General features: G+C 45.5%; 1 long non-coding RNA gene across 1 annotated transcript in view; it reads right to left on the reverse strand.

Annotated features, from left to right (window-relative positions):
• Positions 1–14,460, reverse strand: part of LOC104869382 — a 37,006-nt gene that overhangs the window by 6,159 nt on the left and 16,387 nt on the right. The window lies entirely within an intron of this gene.

The following is a 14,460-nucleotide window of genomic DNA, read 5'->3' on the forward strand; positions in this document are numbered from 1 at the left end:
AGAGAGAGAGAGAGAGAGAGAGAAAGAGAGGGAGGTGGGGGACCATCGTCTACTCTGTAATGATCTCCATGTACCTCTACCTCCACTCAATCTCACCCTCACGGTCTTGCTCAGATATTGTTTCTGTGGTGTGTGAGGTTGTATATGGATTCAGCTTTTGGAGACAGAACAGCATAGCATGAGAGCAAAGGCTCAAGAATTGTACAGACAAAGGTTCAAATGCCTTATTATTTAATCCCTATGATCTAGGGCATCCTGAGCAAGTACAAGCCTCTTTATGTCTCAATGGTCTCATTTCCAGAATGGAGGACAAGAGAAAGTCATAGCTTGGTTGGGAATATTACATGAGAGAGCACATGCAGAGCAGGGAGCACAGAGCTTGGAATAAAGCAAGGGCTCCATAATGGTGGCTTTTGTTAGCCACAAACATTTTTTGGGAACCTGCAGGATGCGGGCTACACCGTAGGTCACAGAAATGAAGAAGATATAGTCTCGCTCAGCAGAAATCCATAAGCTAGAGGGGAGGGATAAGCAAGACGGAAACAGCTCTACTTTTAAACATTTTTAATTGTGAAGGCTTCTCCTATGAAGGCCGGAGCTCCCTCATTCCACAAAAGCCTTCTCCAACATGTAGTAAAACACAGGATTCCGACACAACCATGAAATTCACCATCCTGCAAGCATCCTTAAGGGTTAAGGAGATATAAGGAACAGGCAGAAACACTGAAAAATTAAACTTGCAGGGTGCAGACAAAGCCTCAGCCCCTTATAGTCCTCTCTGAAATAGGCAAGCATCACATACCACGGTCTATGGAGCCATGTTAGTCCCTTATGACAACCCTCCTACCTGGGACCACTCTTGGCTTTTGAATTTAGTAGGAAAGAGTGATGTTATCAAGCTCTCATAGTTAGGCCCACCTTTTGCTCAATAAAATAAAAAGCAAAACAAAAACCCCCTTCAAAATAATTCCCATACACAGAGATCCTTCCTTTACAGAGCACATTTCTCTTTCTGTTGTCAGTTTCGAGATTCTCCCCAGCCAAAATGAGGCTGCCCTCTGGCTGCTTTGTGTTCATTCCACAATCATTTGAGTGGGGATATGGGGCCTGGAATTGCCGGGCACTCTTGTGTTCTCTAGGGGATGCCTGCTGGTTCTCAAATGAGAAACTAAGGCTGTGCCTTTCCAGCTCTCCATCCCATTTCTGATCTCTTACGTCAAATGTGCCCTTCGCACCTGGCTGTGCTGGCCTACTTTTCCTTTTCTCGGGAAGCAAGTTCTCCCAGGAACCTTGGCCCTTGAGCCATCCTTTTCCCACTGGGGGCTCCCCTAGAGAGAAAGCCCAGTTATCTTGTTCATAGCCTCCCCCAAATAAGCACCACACTTACATGGTATCATTACAGAAACCACATTTTCTAAACCTGTTATAACAATTTCAAAGCTAATATGGTCCGGGAAAAGAGAAGAGACCTTATGCAATAGAGCCTTGCCAGGGAGAAGAGGGGCGTGTTGAGGTGAATGCAGGGATCACACATTAGACCTCAGGAAAACATGGAAAAGCAGTTTGTTCTAAGAAAAGCTAAAAACAATAAAATAAGGCCGAATCCAAATAGATTCTTAATATTGCACAAGTATAAATTGGCTGGTTAGGGTGATAGAGAGGTCCTGAGGAGCTCTGGGACCCCACAGAATTTCTTCTGGGGATAACTGATTTTCTAGTAACCAGGCTTTGCTCTCCTAATTAAGACAGTTACCACTTGCCAAGGACTTTATGTCAGGCACTGTGCTAAGTGTTCCATGTGTCCTGCATCATTAAAGTCTAGATGTTGAGATGTCAAAATGTTTTATCTATCATTAGCCTGTCCACTCATCCATTCATCCACATGTCCTTCTGTTTGTCCATCCGTGCATGATCTATTCGTCCATACGTCCATCCATCATTCCATCTGTCATTCCACCCATGCACCCATCCATCTAGCTATCCTTTCATCCATTAGTAAACAGTCACCAAGAAAGCACTAGGTCTCTTAAGAGGATCACGATCAGACATCTTCTTCCTCTTTCTGTGATTAGAGCGAGCCCCCACATAGACAAATAGCCCCAGCACAGTCTGATAATACATTGTGAACTGTTTCCAGAAATCTGCCAAAGGTCCCCCCATTGCAGTCACACCTCCCACCTTGTGAGTTAGAAATTAAAATGCATTCATTAATCCCATCTTAAAGTCCCAAACAGCTCTCTGCTTCAAGTGGTAATAAATATTTCATGCCCAATTGTCCTGCGTTCCTTGCTGTTTATTAAATGGAGTTTCTCATAATTCCAGTTATTCATTTTAATAGGTCAGGCCTTGGCTGTGATTTAAACAGACCGCTGAGGAAACAGCCGTGGTTAAACATTGTAACAATATGGATTATTAATTTAATTGGCCGGCTATTACTTGTTTGGACTCTGAGCTAACACATTTAGTTCAGTCTCTGGTGGCACATAAACCGCAAAGGTCGTGACTTTAACATTGAAAAGAAGGGGGAAAAGGAACTGAGGTTGAGATTAGGAGGAAAACTTACAGTGCCGCGCAGGGAAGGCAGTGCGGGGAAGCGGCGGGCTTGCTGGAGGCACCGCAGGGCAAAGGGGATTCATTTGGCGGCTCATTAAAAGCTTCAGCAAGCACTGCCTGGGTTGGTGACCGCCAGGAGCCAGCATCTCACTGAGATTTCAGAAAGGGCGAAACCCTTAGTGATGGCAACAGAGCACCCATCCCAAGAAGGCCTTGATTCCCTTCTGGATGCCCCAGCCACATGGCAGGCTTGTGCCCTGGCAAGAGCCAGGTTCACACACAGCTCTTCCACAGCTCCCAGCATCACAGCTGAGGGTCACGGACTTCCTCCAGGGTACCCAGGACCCCGGAATCTGGATGAGGTGGCTCAGACCTGTACTCCATGACCTAAGGGCATCCACAGCCCTTCATTAAGGGTTTCCAGGTGAGCCTTCCCTCTCTGGTCCAGGGTCCTGCTTGAGCGGGACCGGTTTTTGACTTACAGATGGATTTACAATCCTCCTGTTGATCCAACTGGGAAACCCAGCCTCTTCCTCAACTCTAGTACAAGCCTCACTCACTCTAGGCATCCTTGACAGTGCTGGAGACTGGACTGAGGGTTTCGCAGAGGGCTGAGGAGCTGCACCAGGGAAAGTCCAACATTAGGATGAGGACATTCTCGTTCACTGAAGGCTTTTCAGGGCTCCCAGTGCTGAGCGTGCTCCTGGCTGCCCTACACTTGGGATTCTTCAGTTCTGTGCTGTCTGCTGACTTTTACCTACTTTCTGCCTCTTCCCCTTCCAGGACAGCTGCTCTTAGGGACTACCAACTTCCAAGATTCTCTGGAAACGTGGATGGAGGAAATCATATCTTGATTTTTGGTAGTCTTTTGTTGAATATTAGTATTTCCTTCACTTGTGTGTGCAGGAGACAAACCCCAGCAGTGTCACCTGTCTCTGTGAATTTATCACATGAGAAATCCAGTTAGCTGGCATTCCAGATCTCGAAATATCACATAGCTCTATTTTTACTATGCTAGCTATTTGCTTGTCCTGAGATCTCAGGGTCCATACCTGTCTGTGGATACTTGCCAGGCACAAACTGTCAACTCTGGAGAGATTCTGGCACTAGGAGTTTAGCTACCAAATAGAGAAATTGTGAATTTCTACCCTGGAGGGTCAGCGCCCAAAACCACAGAGGAGGATTCAGGTGTTCCTTGTAAAACAAGCTGGTGGCTCTTATAATGCATTTGCAATATTTTATCTTTGTGAGTCAGGATTCTCAACCTTTGCAACCAACAGAATTAAAAACAAAATCAACCAAGTATCCAGCATGACGTGTGTGCTGCTCTTTCTGAGACAAGCATGTTACATTGGCCATGATTAAATCAAGAAACAATAACATTTACATGGATGTATCTTTAAGAAAATGGAAGGTAGTTTAAGGATGCTTATTTTTTGTAATGTACATTTAAAAATATTTTTTATTAGTTTAGGTTTTTAGTACCTAATGGTTAGATTCCTTGTGTGGAGTTCATACATGTATATAACACATCTTAATTCCTTTTCTCATCTCTAACTTTTCTTCCCTTCCCCTCCCTCACTCACGCTTTTTGTTGAGACAGGATCTCACTATGTAGTTCAGGCTCGCTTCAAACTTACATCTATCCTCCTGCCTCAGCCTTCTGAGTGCGGGGATTACACACACACCTGGCAGTCTCTCCATCTCTTGATTCCCTTCCCCTTTGAGAAAGAGCTATCTCCCTACTGCCTCTTATCTATCTTTTATTTTGCTCTTTATTTATAATTTTGAGTTTCTTGTATAAGAGAAATGACGAGATTTTTAAGCTTGTGTCTGACTTATTTCACCTAACATTATGGTCTCAAGGTACATCCATTTTCCTAAAAAATGACTCAGTTTATCTTTCTTTATGGTAGAGTAGTGATCCATTGTGTGTAAATTTAAATGTACTGACTTGTGACCTGTGTTTAGAAAGTGGCCCGAAAGCCACTCTATTTTGATGAATATTTTAATACAATTGGCTCCCTTTTCATTCTATATATTTTGTTTTATCCATTTAAAAATATTATTCTGAGAAAGAGTTCTTGGTTTCCCTAGCGGCCATTTAGGTCACAGACACTCCGCCCTCTCAGCTAACCTTGCCACTGCCAAGTACGGACTTTCTCTAAGTAGGGTTCGCTTCTCCCAACCCTTGCCTCCACATGCATATTCATCCCCTAAATCTTTACCATTATTGGTCCCGTTGGATGCCAAAAAAAGTGGGGAAAGGGAGATGAGGCACTTTGCCCTGCATATTTGGAAACCTCAGGCCCTTCATTTGTAGCAGCAAAAAATGGGTCATGTTTTCCAGAATGTGATGAGAGGAAGAAGAACAGACCTCAAATTTGGAAACAATGTCAGTTCCCCAGTTTGCTTCCTGCCTGGCTACCCGGTAACTATTGCAGTTCTTATGTTGGAAGTGAGGAGTGAGCCACTGAGATGTGTCACCCTAGGCCGTGGCACAAGATGCACAGGATGGGCCAGGTAAGACTTCAGCGTTACATCCTATGTGCAGCCAGTGCCTACCACACTGTACCACTCGGTGCCCTGTATGAACAAAGTAAGAGAGGGAGGGAGGGAGGGAAAGACAGATGAAAGGATACGATGATTAATTTTATTGGTCCACTTGTCTGGGCTCAGGGATGTTCAGGTAGCTAGGAAAACACTTCTGGGTGTGTGTGCGAGGGTTTTTCTGGAAGACATGAATGACTGAGTTGGCAGACAGACTGAAGAAGATGTGGGCACCATCTACTGACAGCCCGGGTAGGGCCAGAAGGTGGACAGAGGGTGAGGACACTCTTTGGGCCATAGCTGGGCCATCCATCTTCTCCTGTCCCTAATACTGGTGACCCTGGTTGAAACTTGGACTCAGACCAAGACTTATTCTGTCTGCTTCCCTGGTCCTCAGGCCTCTGAACTTGGATTTTAGACTTGGACTGAATTAACCACTGCTTTTCCTGGTTCTCAGCTTGCAAGGTGGCAGATCACTGAACAGTTTGGTTTTCATAATTGTGTGAACCAATTCCCATAATCAATCCTTTTCTCTGTATAGATTTAGATATAACATAGATCTGCTGCTCTCCCTCTCCCTCTCTTTCTCTCTCTCTCTCTCTATATATATATCGTCACATAATATTTTCAATGATGAAATGATGGACTGCATAGATAAGTATGATGGTTACATGAGATTGTATCATCTAGTGACTTTGGAACCATTTTAGTTTTTTACGTATCCTCCGTGATGTTTGCACAATGATCAAATTACATAATGCTGCATTTCTCAGACTATCACCCCCTCAATAAGTGATGTATGATTGTATCCACATAAAAATATCCTACTGGTCTTGTTTCTCGGGAGAACCTTGAGTAATACAAACGATTTATACAAATTACTAAGGAAAGGTAGAGATTGGGAAGGATATGTCTGTAAGCAGCATTATTATTAGAAGAGTTCAGGGATGCAGTCCCATCTCCTGAAGTGTGCATGCGTGGATGAAATTAGATGACAATAACACATCACAAATACCCCAGAGAGAAAAATAAGTCGCAAGTAAGATGCACCTTGTTCTCTTGTGCCCCAACAGAAACCCCATGAAGTTCTGCAGCACACGGGCATTTTATACCACCCATCTGCCAGCCCCGACAGGCTGCTGCTCCTGTCCTCTGTACTCTGTCCACACTCCCAGCAGTATTCAGTCTCTGCTGGGGTGGAAGTGGGAGGAGGAGAACAGGTGGAATAAAAGGTGAGAGCTGTATTTTATATGGAAAAACTTGATGCAGGTGGCTTGCCCATGGACACAGATTCCAAAGCAAATCCTAAGAAGACGTGATTTCAGACTCCCATGAGAGACATGGGAGAGCCTGCCTTCTTGTGAGACCTCTATCCAAACCTGGTTAGGTCCTTATAAAAGTCAAGCCATTCCTAAATTTGTGCTTTTTCTTTAAACTTGGGCGGCTGTATAAATGCCTTTGCTCACAGCAGGAATGGTGGTTGCATGAACAAGGCTGAGCAGAGAGCTACTGAATTCCTACTATGTTCCAAGCAGAGAGGATTATATGAAAATGAATAAGCAATACTCTTGTGCTGCAAAGAGAGACCCTGGGTGGGCCAACAAACTACACAGCCCCAGCCCAAGCTCCATCAAAGGTGTTTAAATCTGTGGCTGCCATTTTGTGTGGCCTATTACCTGATGTCTCTTGGACAGTAATCTCCACTTCCTATGGAGTGGACCACTGCCATGGCCGTGCCCATCCTACCAGTAACAAGCTTCAGAAATACTCTGGGTGCGAACATCTCCAGGTGTTTATTTGGTTTTTCCTAGTTCTTGTTTTCTAATTGGTTTCAGATGTGACTACCCAATAGAGGCCCTGAATAAATAAAACAGATCATAAAATATGGCCAAGCAAAATGGGCATGAGTAATCCCAGAGTGCATGGAAATGCACTTCCAGAAAGGCTCATAAATAACGAGGTGGAAACAGTAGTCTATTTTCTTTTTAATGGAAAGCCAATTAGGAACTCTCTCTGGACTGGCGGGAAGGAGCCAGGTTCCTTGGTTCTGTAATGAGAAGGTGGGGGTGGGTGGGTGAGGGGAAGCCACTGCACTTGCCAGAACAGGGCAGAGGAAACGCTCTGGTCATTGGGCCTGCAGAGAGTGACAGAAGAGGAAGCCTGAAGCCTGGCCTTCCCATCTCATCTGAGTCTCTATACTCCTTTCCAGGTGGTGCAGGAACTCAAGCTTTCTTGGCTCAAAGAACTAGCAGTGTATTTGGAGGCCCACAGAGAATGAGGATTGCTTGTGAACTCACAGAATCCTCTTGGACTGAACCATTATGGGCTCATGTGTCTCCCTCAAGGTGGCCCCAGGGAGCACCCAGCTGGTCCCCCACCACTACCCAAATGAGCCTTCTTATCCATGATCCTGAATTGTTCCTCTTTTACGCTCTTCCCTCCCCAAGATGGTAACGACCCTTACCGGGATTCCGCACAGAAGACTACTGATACCGTGTTCCACTGGGGTGCACAGTACCTCCACTCTACAAAGGAGGGAACTGAAATAGAGAAAATGTGACTTTCCAGTCACTTAGCTACAGAAAGGCAGTGGTAGAAATCAGTTCCTGTCACTCTGTGATCTCCAGGTGGCTGGAGCTTTACTTGGTGACTATAAATGGGGTCATGGTGATCTTCCCTCAGAAGCATTTGCATAATGGTTAAGAGCACAGACTGCAGAGTCAGGGAGATCTCAATGAGATTATTGACTCCATTACTTAAAAGCTGTGTGCTCTTGGTCAACTTTCTTAATTACTCTAAGCCTGTGTCTGCATTTGTAAAAATAAGGATAATAAACTTGGTTCGTTCCTGGCAAGAGCTAATAAATAATAGAGGTACCACTCGTGTATTATGAGAAGACTTTGTAACCAGCCAGCCCTTTGGCATAGCTGTGGGCTCCCTTCGGCACCCACTGTAGACACGGGAATATCACTGCTTTGTTCCCACTCTCTCAATGGGCTGGTGCTCGCTGGAGATGTGGCTCAGTGTAATGGGAGGACTCCGGGAGGCAGCTCAGCAGGTGCAGCCACATCCAGTGTGGACAAGGAAGAAGCCCAGAGATGGGGACCCCTGCTGAACATTCCTGCAGAACCCGAGGATCTTTTGTGCTCCCCAGGAGAAACTGAGTCACCAGGGGAAACAAGAGGCCCCTTAGAGCCAAGTCTGCTCTTGCATATCCTTCTTATAAAGAGTTGGTGGTTGTGCTTTTATGAAGAGAAGAATCCTCTGAATGCAGCAGCTCCGGTGTAGGAGCCAAGGCCCAGGCTTTTGGCAAATGGCCACAGCCAGAAAATCTCCTACCCTTGCCCCTCATGGTGAGTTTTTGGCAAGTTTCTTAGAAATTCTGCTTCTTCCCCACTGAAGGGGGCAAATTACCACTCATCCTTTCGTGAGGCCCCCAAAGATTTCCGTGAAAAGGAGAGAGGTCTGGAGGGAGAAGGTGAGGTTGTAGGGGACCTGACTACTGATGTTTGCTACTGGCCACCTGTGGAATACAGACATGTTCCCCTGCATTTGCAGGTCACTAGCTCAGCAGGACAAGGAATGAAGGATGGAATATTTGTGAAACACGTATGGAGGGTTAAGCACATTGCCTCTCCTTCCATAAGGGTCGGCCTGGTTTCTCCATTATACAGATGCAGAATCTGGGGCTGCAAGAGTTTATGAAACACGTTCACTATCAGATCCTGCATCACCTGGAGTTTGATGGTTGCAAGCAATAGAGACTCATTTATAAAGATCCAAGAAAAAGTTGAGCAGTAACAAATATGTGGTCAGTGTGGGGCTTGGAGATGGGAGGAGCTCACAGATATGCTTATTGGGGATTATAGGCAAGAAAATGAGCTTTAATTCACCATCCCACTCAAAATTTACCCTCTGGGAAGGAAGACCTGATGGGTTTGGCTGGGTTACTTGGTCATACTTTGGGCAAGGAGGACATGAAACACTGAAAGACAGTCCTGTCCATAGGCTGGTGTTGTAGCTCAGTACTATAGCACTTGCCTAACATGCATGAGGCTCTTGGTTTGATCGCCAGTAACATGCATGCACACACACAGAGACGGGAATTGAAAGATAATCCCATCCAAGCTGAATATAGTGGGAAAGGAGTAATCCCTAGAGAAAAACTGGGGTGCTGTTACCAGAAGCAGGGTCGAGGGGCACTATGCTAGCAAGCTGATAAGCACAACAGATGTCACTGGTCCTAGCAGGCGAGTGTCCTGGCTGGCTTCAAACCAGGCCAATGACCAATGTGGCTGCCATTAATGCCACACGCTGCCCTCCATGGCTAAGAGCCCCAACTTCTCTGTCCAAACTTGCAGCTTCCTCTTTAGTGGGCCCCGTGATGTTGGGACTGCTTGGGAAGGGCTTGTGCCCTGCTGGAGAGGAAATCTCTGAAGAGGGCAGAGGAAGGGGAAGTGAAAGAGACAGAGTCAATTTAAGAGCAAAAGAATGCCATGGAGAAGTGGGAAGAGGCTGTGGCTTTTTCAACGTGGGAAAATGACAAATTACTAGGGAGTTTTGTGGGGTGAAGGGGAACAGATAGAGACCAAATTTAGGGAGGAATTAGAGATGCAGGACCCACTGGAATGATAATAATAATAAACCAAGTGGGTTAGGGATGTGGCTTGTCTAGCATATGCAAGGCTCTGGGTTCAATGGCAGCACTAAAAAAATAAAAAATAAAAAAGGAAGCAGCCTAGGTATACTTTACTACTTAAAAGTATTTAAATTGTCTGAGCTTATAAAACATTTAATCAATGAAAGGGTTAAACTGGTAATTCTGGATTGAAGGAAATGTAGAAGGGGATAATACATAACTAAAAACCTGTATTTGGGAAGTTTTAAATTTAGCTTGGAGTTTCCCAGCAGCTAAGGCAAAAAGGCAAACATGATAGGTTATACAATTTTCACTGTCTCATAAAAGGAAGTGAATCTGCAAGTCAGAAAGCACTGTCAATAACTCCTGTTATTAAAAAATCAATTCTGCAAGACACTGGCCAGTAGAGATTTTCTACTATAATTTTACTGGGCATGTGGAACATTTTTCTAAGGCCATTACCATGTGAACTGTTGTGGAAAGTCAAGTGTCTCCTATCAAGTAGCCCTCTCAGGACCAGAAAGGTCCCCAAGAGAGACAAGTTCAAAGGCCCGTCCCAGCCGTTACCTCTACATCCCCGTTATGCAGTGTGAGGCCTGTTTGCCTCCAGATTGTCTCCACATCCAGGATCTCCCTACCTCTTTGTGGCCTGGTTTCCAGCTGGGTTGGGGCAGTGCAAGGCACCGGAGCAAGAGAGGCCAGCGTGTCAAAGGAGCACAAGGCATTTCTTTGTTCCATTCTGCCTTGGCAGAGGCTCAGGCAGTGTCTTATTTCCTCCATGGCTCTGGCTCTTTTGGTTAGACCTTTGTGGGTTCCTGGATCAGTCTGGTAGCCCCTCCTCTTCCCTCTGTCTTTCCAACTGAGGGTGCTGGTAGTTTCTACACTGCCGTCATTAGGTTGATTTGGTGCACCTGTCTGTCCCTCAGCACTCCCACTCTTGAAAAACCCATTCCTGCACTCAAGTCCCTCTGTTTCACTACCTAGTGGTTTCTGTCTCCTGGGTAGGCTCTCCCTGAGTGGTCAGCCTTGACCCACCCTGCCACAAGAGTGGCACCATCTCTTTCCAATTGGAGCAGCCTTTTTATCTCAAGGGCAGGGCCACTGGAAGGGAACACTTCTGCAGGGGCACACAAAGAGAACCTGGATCAAATATGGAATAGGAAGAACTTTCTGGACAAGGGAAAAATTATCCAAAGACTTGTTATCGGTCACAAGTACAACAGACTCACTGAATCAAGGACATTGTCTGGCTGGAAGACTAGCTGTGTTTACTCAATGGACATGCTTTTAGTACTGACCATGGTCTCACGTCATCAGGGACTGAGCGAAGAAGTCACTGTGGCCAGGCCCTCCAGGAACATGGCATGGCTCTGTTGACTACCCTGGGGCCTCTAAGATTGATCCACCATTTCTTCTGAGTGTTGCTCCAGTCCAAATTCCTGAATAAACAATGGGTTATTTTGTCTGTTGAAGTTTCTCTTTGCAAATAGGGTCATTCATCTCAAAGTCATTCTGCTGAAAGTGGAGTTCCAGGGAGGAGCACTCCACATGCAGGCCAAAGGAAGGCAATTGTGACTCAGCAGGATGCACAAATTCTCAGGGCACATGAAGGTTTGTTTGTGCTATTTCTATGCAAGGTTGCAGAGGGGCAGAAAAGGAGCAGATCCAGGCCTCACAGGACAGGAAACCACTGCCGGCTTCATGGACAATGACTAGGGTGGTTTCTCGGAGCCCTGCATTGAGGAGCCTCCCCTCCACCCGGGACTTGGTATTTCACTGTTGCCATCTTGAAATTCTTCACTGTTTTTGAACAAAGGGCCCCAAACTTTTATTTTGTACTTGACTGATCAAATTGTGTAGCTGATACTGGATAAAATGTGTTTCATTTGGCAATTCTACATTATATAAAAAAAATCACAAAATGATAGGAATAAAGTTAGGTACCAAACTTTAGAAGTGGTACCTAGGAGGGCTGGGGATTTAGTTCAGTGATACTGTGCCTGCTTCTTAAGTGCAAGGTCCTGAATTTGATCCCAGGTATGAAAACAAACAAACAAACAAAAAGAGTGGTACCTAGGAAAAGCAAGTGCCCAGCAGAAAATAGTTTCATAGAAAATCTGCCTCTGGGTGCAAGGTGGGGCCCGAATGATCTCCACAGTGGACTTCAAACTGGTCTGAGGAGTCTTGGGCATGGTAGATGGGGGAGTTCAGGGACCCATCTCTACTCCCCCTCATCTCTGATCTTTGCTTGACACGCATACCTCCACCTTGTCCTGAATTAGGAATTGAGTTTAAAGCTATTTTTTTTAAGGGTCCCATGACTCACAGTTTGAAAACCACTAGTTAGACAAACCATACCACACCAGGCTTTTTGTTGTAGGGAACTGTCTTATTTCAGAGGGCCCCATCTGACCTGTTGACCTAGGGTGTCTCCAAAGCCAGGTAATAATAGGCCGTGCTCTAATCTAAGGAGACTCCACTGTATTTGCAGAGAGCTTTGAAATGTTCTGGGAAAAAAGCTGATCAGATGTGCAAGGTATTATATTCACAGAGAGAAAAACCCTCCCAACTCTTTATAAAATGGATTAAGCCAGTTTCTAAGGGCTGCAGGTTTGTGTGATCTTAATCCCACTCCTTACTCCTGATCTGCCACCTTCCTCTTTGTTTCCAGGATGTGCACCTTCCCAGCAGCCCTCCCCCTTCCTGACTCTCCCTTGGGAAGAACTAAGGGACGCCCTCACCCTTGCACCAACCGTGCCAGGGCTTCCTTTTTACTGTGGACACATTTCACATTCACAGGCTCTGATCAGATGGAGGAAAATCAGAACAAAATATGGTAATTATGCCATTGTGCATTCAGAGACTCAGACTGAAGCGGCAGATGGGAAAAGTTGTGGATCGCAACCCTATGCAATATTTGACAGAGTATCAGTCAAATACAGTTCACCCAGATCCATGTTTCTGTCAGCCCCTCTTAGCTAAAGTTAATTCAAACTGACAGGAGCGACCTCAGCTCTTTGCAAAGGGGTAATGTCTACTTTAGTGCTGTCCCTCCAGTGGACACCCGGACGGAGTCTTCCACCGTCAGAGTGGGTTTCTAAGGAAGGGAGAGACCCCAGGTTGCCAAAATGCTCTGGAAGGTCTTTTGGCTCACTCTGCTGAGAAGGGAAGAGTGTCCATGGGCAGCTGCTCCTGAGAGAAGCAACTCTCCACTGTGGTCTCAGGACTGGCACCCCTACCTCAGGGTGTGGGCACAGAAGGCTTCACTCAGCTTTTTTTCCCCCACATGTGAAGACGTCGTAGAAGCTTCCCCAGCAGGTAGAAACCCTGAGGCAACTCTGCCACCTCTTATCAGCTGCCCATGAGCAGCTTCAGATGAGTTGTTTTAGTAACTTCTGTCTTGCTATTCCATGTACAGACTCACAGAAAGCCATAACCTTTGGGACGGTCCATTCTACCAGCACTCATGGTTTCTGAGGTTGCTTTGTTGGGATGTTATCACCATGAGAGAGGATCATGATGCAGGAGCTCACCTCCATTTCCCATCACATGAACTTGTCTGCCTTTGGGAATTGCATGTGGAAAGTTGGCTTTGTTCGTCTACTATTAAGCAGGGTAGACCACCCATGAGCCTGGCTTGTCAATCATTAAAGAGAGGCCCTGCCTTTTCAGCAGCTGGTAAACGATTTATCATCCAAAACTCAACTCATTGCTCACTTTCTCCAGAAACCTTCACGACACCACCGAAACTGCCATTCTCTTGCTCTCAGGGCAGTTTCTGGGCTGTATGTACTTCTGTTTCTGCACTTACCACACGGGCATCATAATCATTTTTTTTTCCCACTTCTCTAATTTCCCCTTTCAGCTATGATTACCAAGCTTTAACAAAACTGAATATTTGAATTGCCTATTGAATAAAGTAATAGCTCATGTGATCTAATCTATAGACTATATATGATTTCCTGTAATTGCCACAATCTTTTCCTCCAGCTTATAGTACTAAAGATGGACATATCTCTTGCTTTTCCTTTACTTTTTATGAGATTTCCTATACCCTGAAAGCCTCCCTTGAGGGATCCCCTCTCCAGGGTCCGGCCAGGGCCATTTGTACAAACACCCTCTCCTCTCACACTGACTTCTGGAACTTGTGTCTTTTCCAGACTTTCTTGTCCACTGATTTATTGACACCCTTGAGACACATCAGAGTCATACAAGAAATGGTGGTCTTCAAAGGGGAAATGATTCAACTCTCCACCTTTTTCTTCCCAGAAGTTTCCTGGATTCTTGTGCAAATTTACCTACTTCATCCCCAGCAACAGCTCTGTATGCCAAGAGGAATGGAGAGAGGAAACCTTTGAGGGGCTGTACACTGACCATTCTCCCTGCAGGACAGTGAGTGCCTGCTTGACGTATGTATGTTTCTCAAGTGACTCTTTTCCGAATGGTAAGTCCTGCTCCAAGAGGGTTCACTGTGTCCATCTGCAGTTATCCAAACAGCTGTTGAAATTATTAAACTCCTCCAGATGTTCATCTAAGATGAATAAGTATGGTCTCTGCCTTCACAGAGCCACCATTCCATGTGGGAGCACTCTGATCAGATGGAGGCATCCATGCTTTCTGGTTGACCTTGCCACTAATTCTGCAATGCTGCGACCTTCTACTTCTGGGAACATACAGGGTATGAAAAGATTGTTTGGCCTGCATGGTTTTTCAATGAG

This window comes from Fukomys damarensis, unplaced genomic scaffold (genome assembly GCF_012274545.1).
Source record: "Fukomys damarensis isolate Sample0158 unplaced genomic scaffold, DMR_v1.0_HiC HiC_scaffold_8, whole genome shotgun sequence".
In the NCBI taxonomy this organism is placed as follows: Eukaryota; Metazoa; Chordata; class Mammalia; order Rodentia; family Bathyergidae; genus Fukomys; species Fukomys damarensis.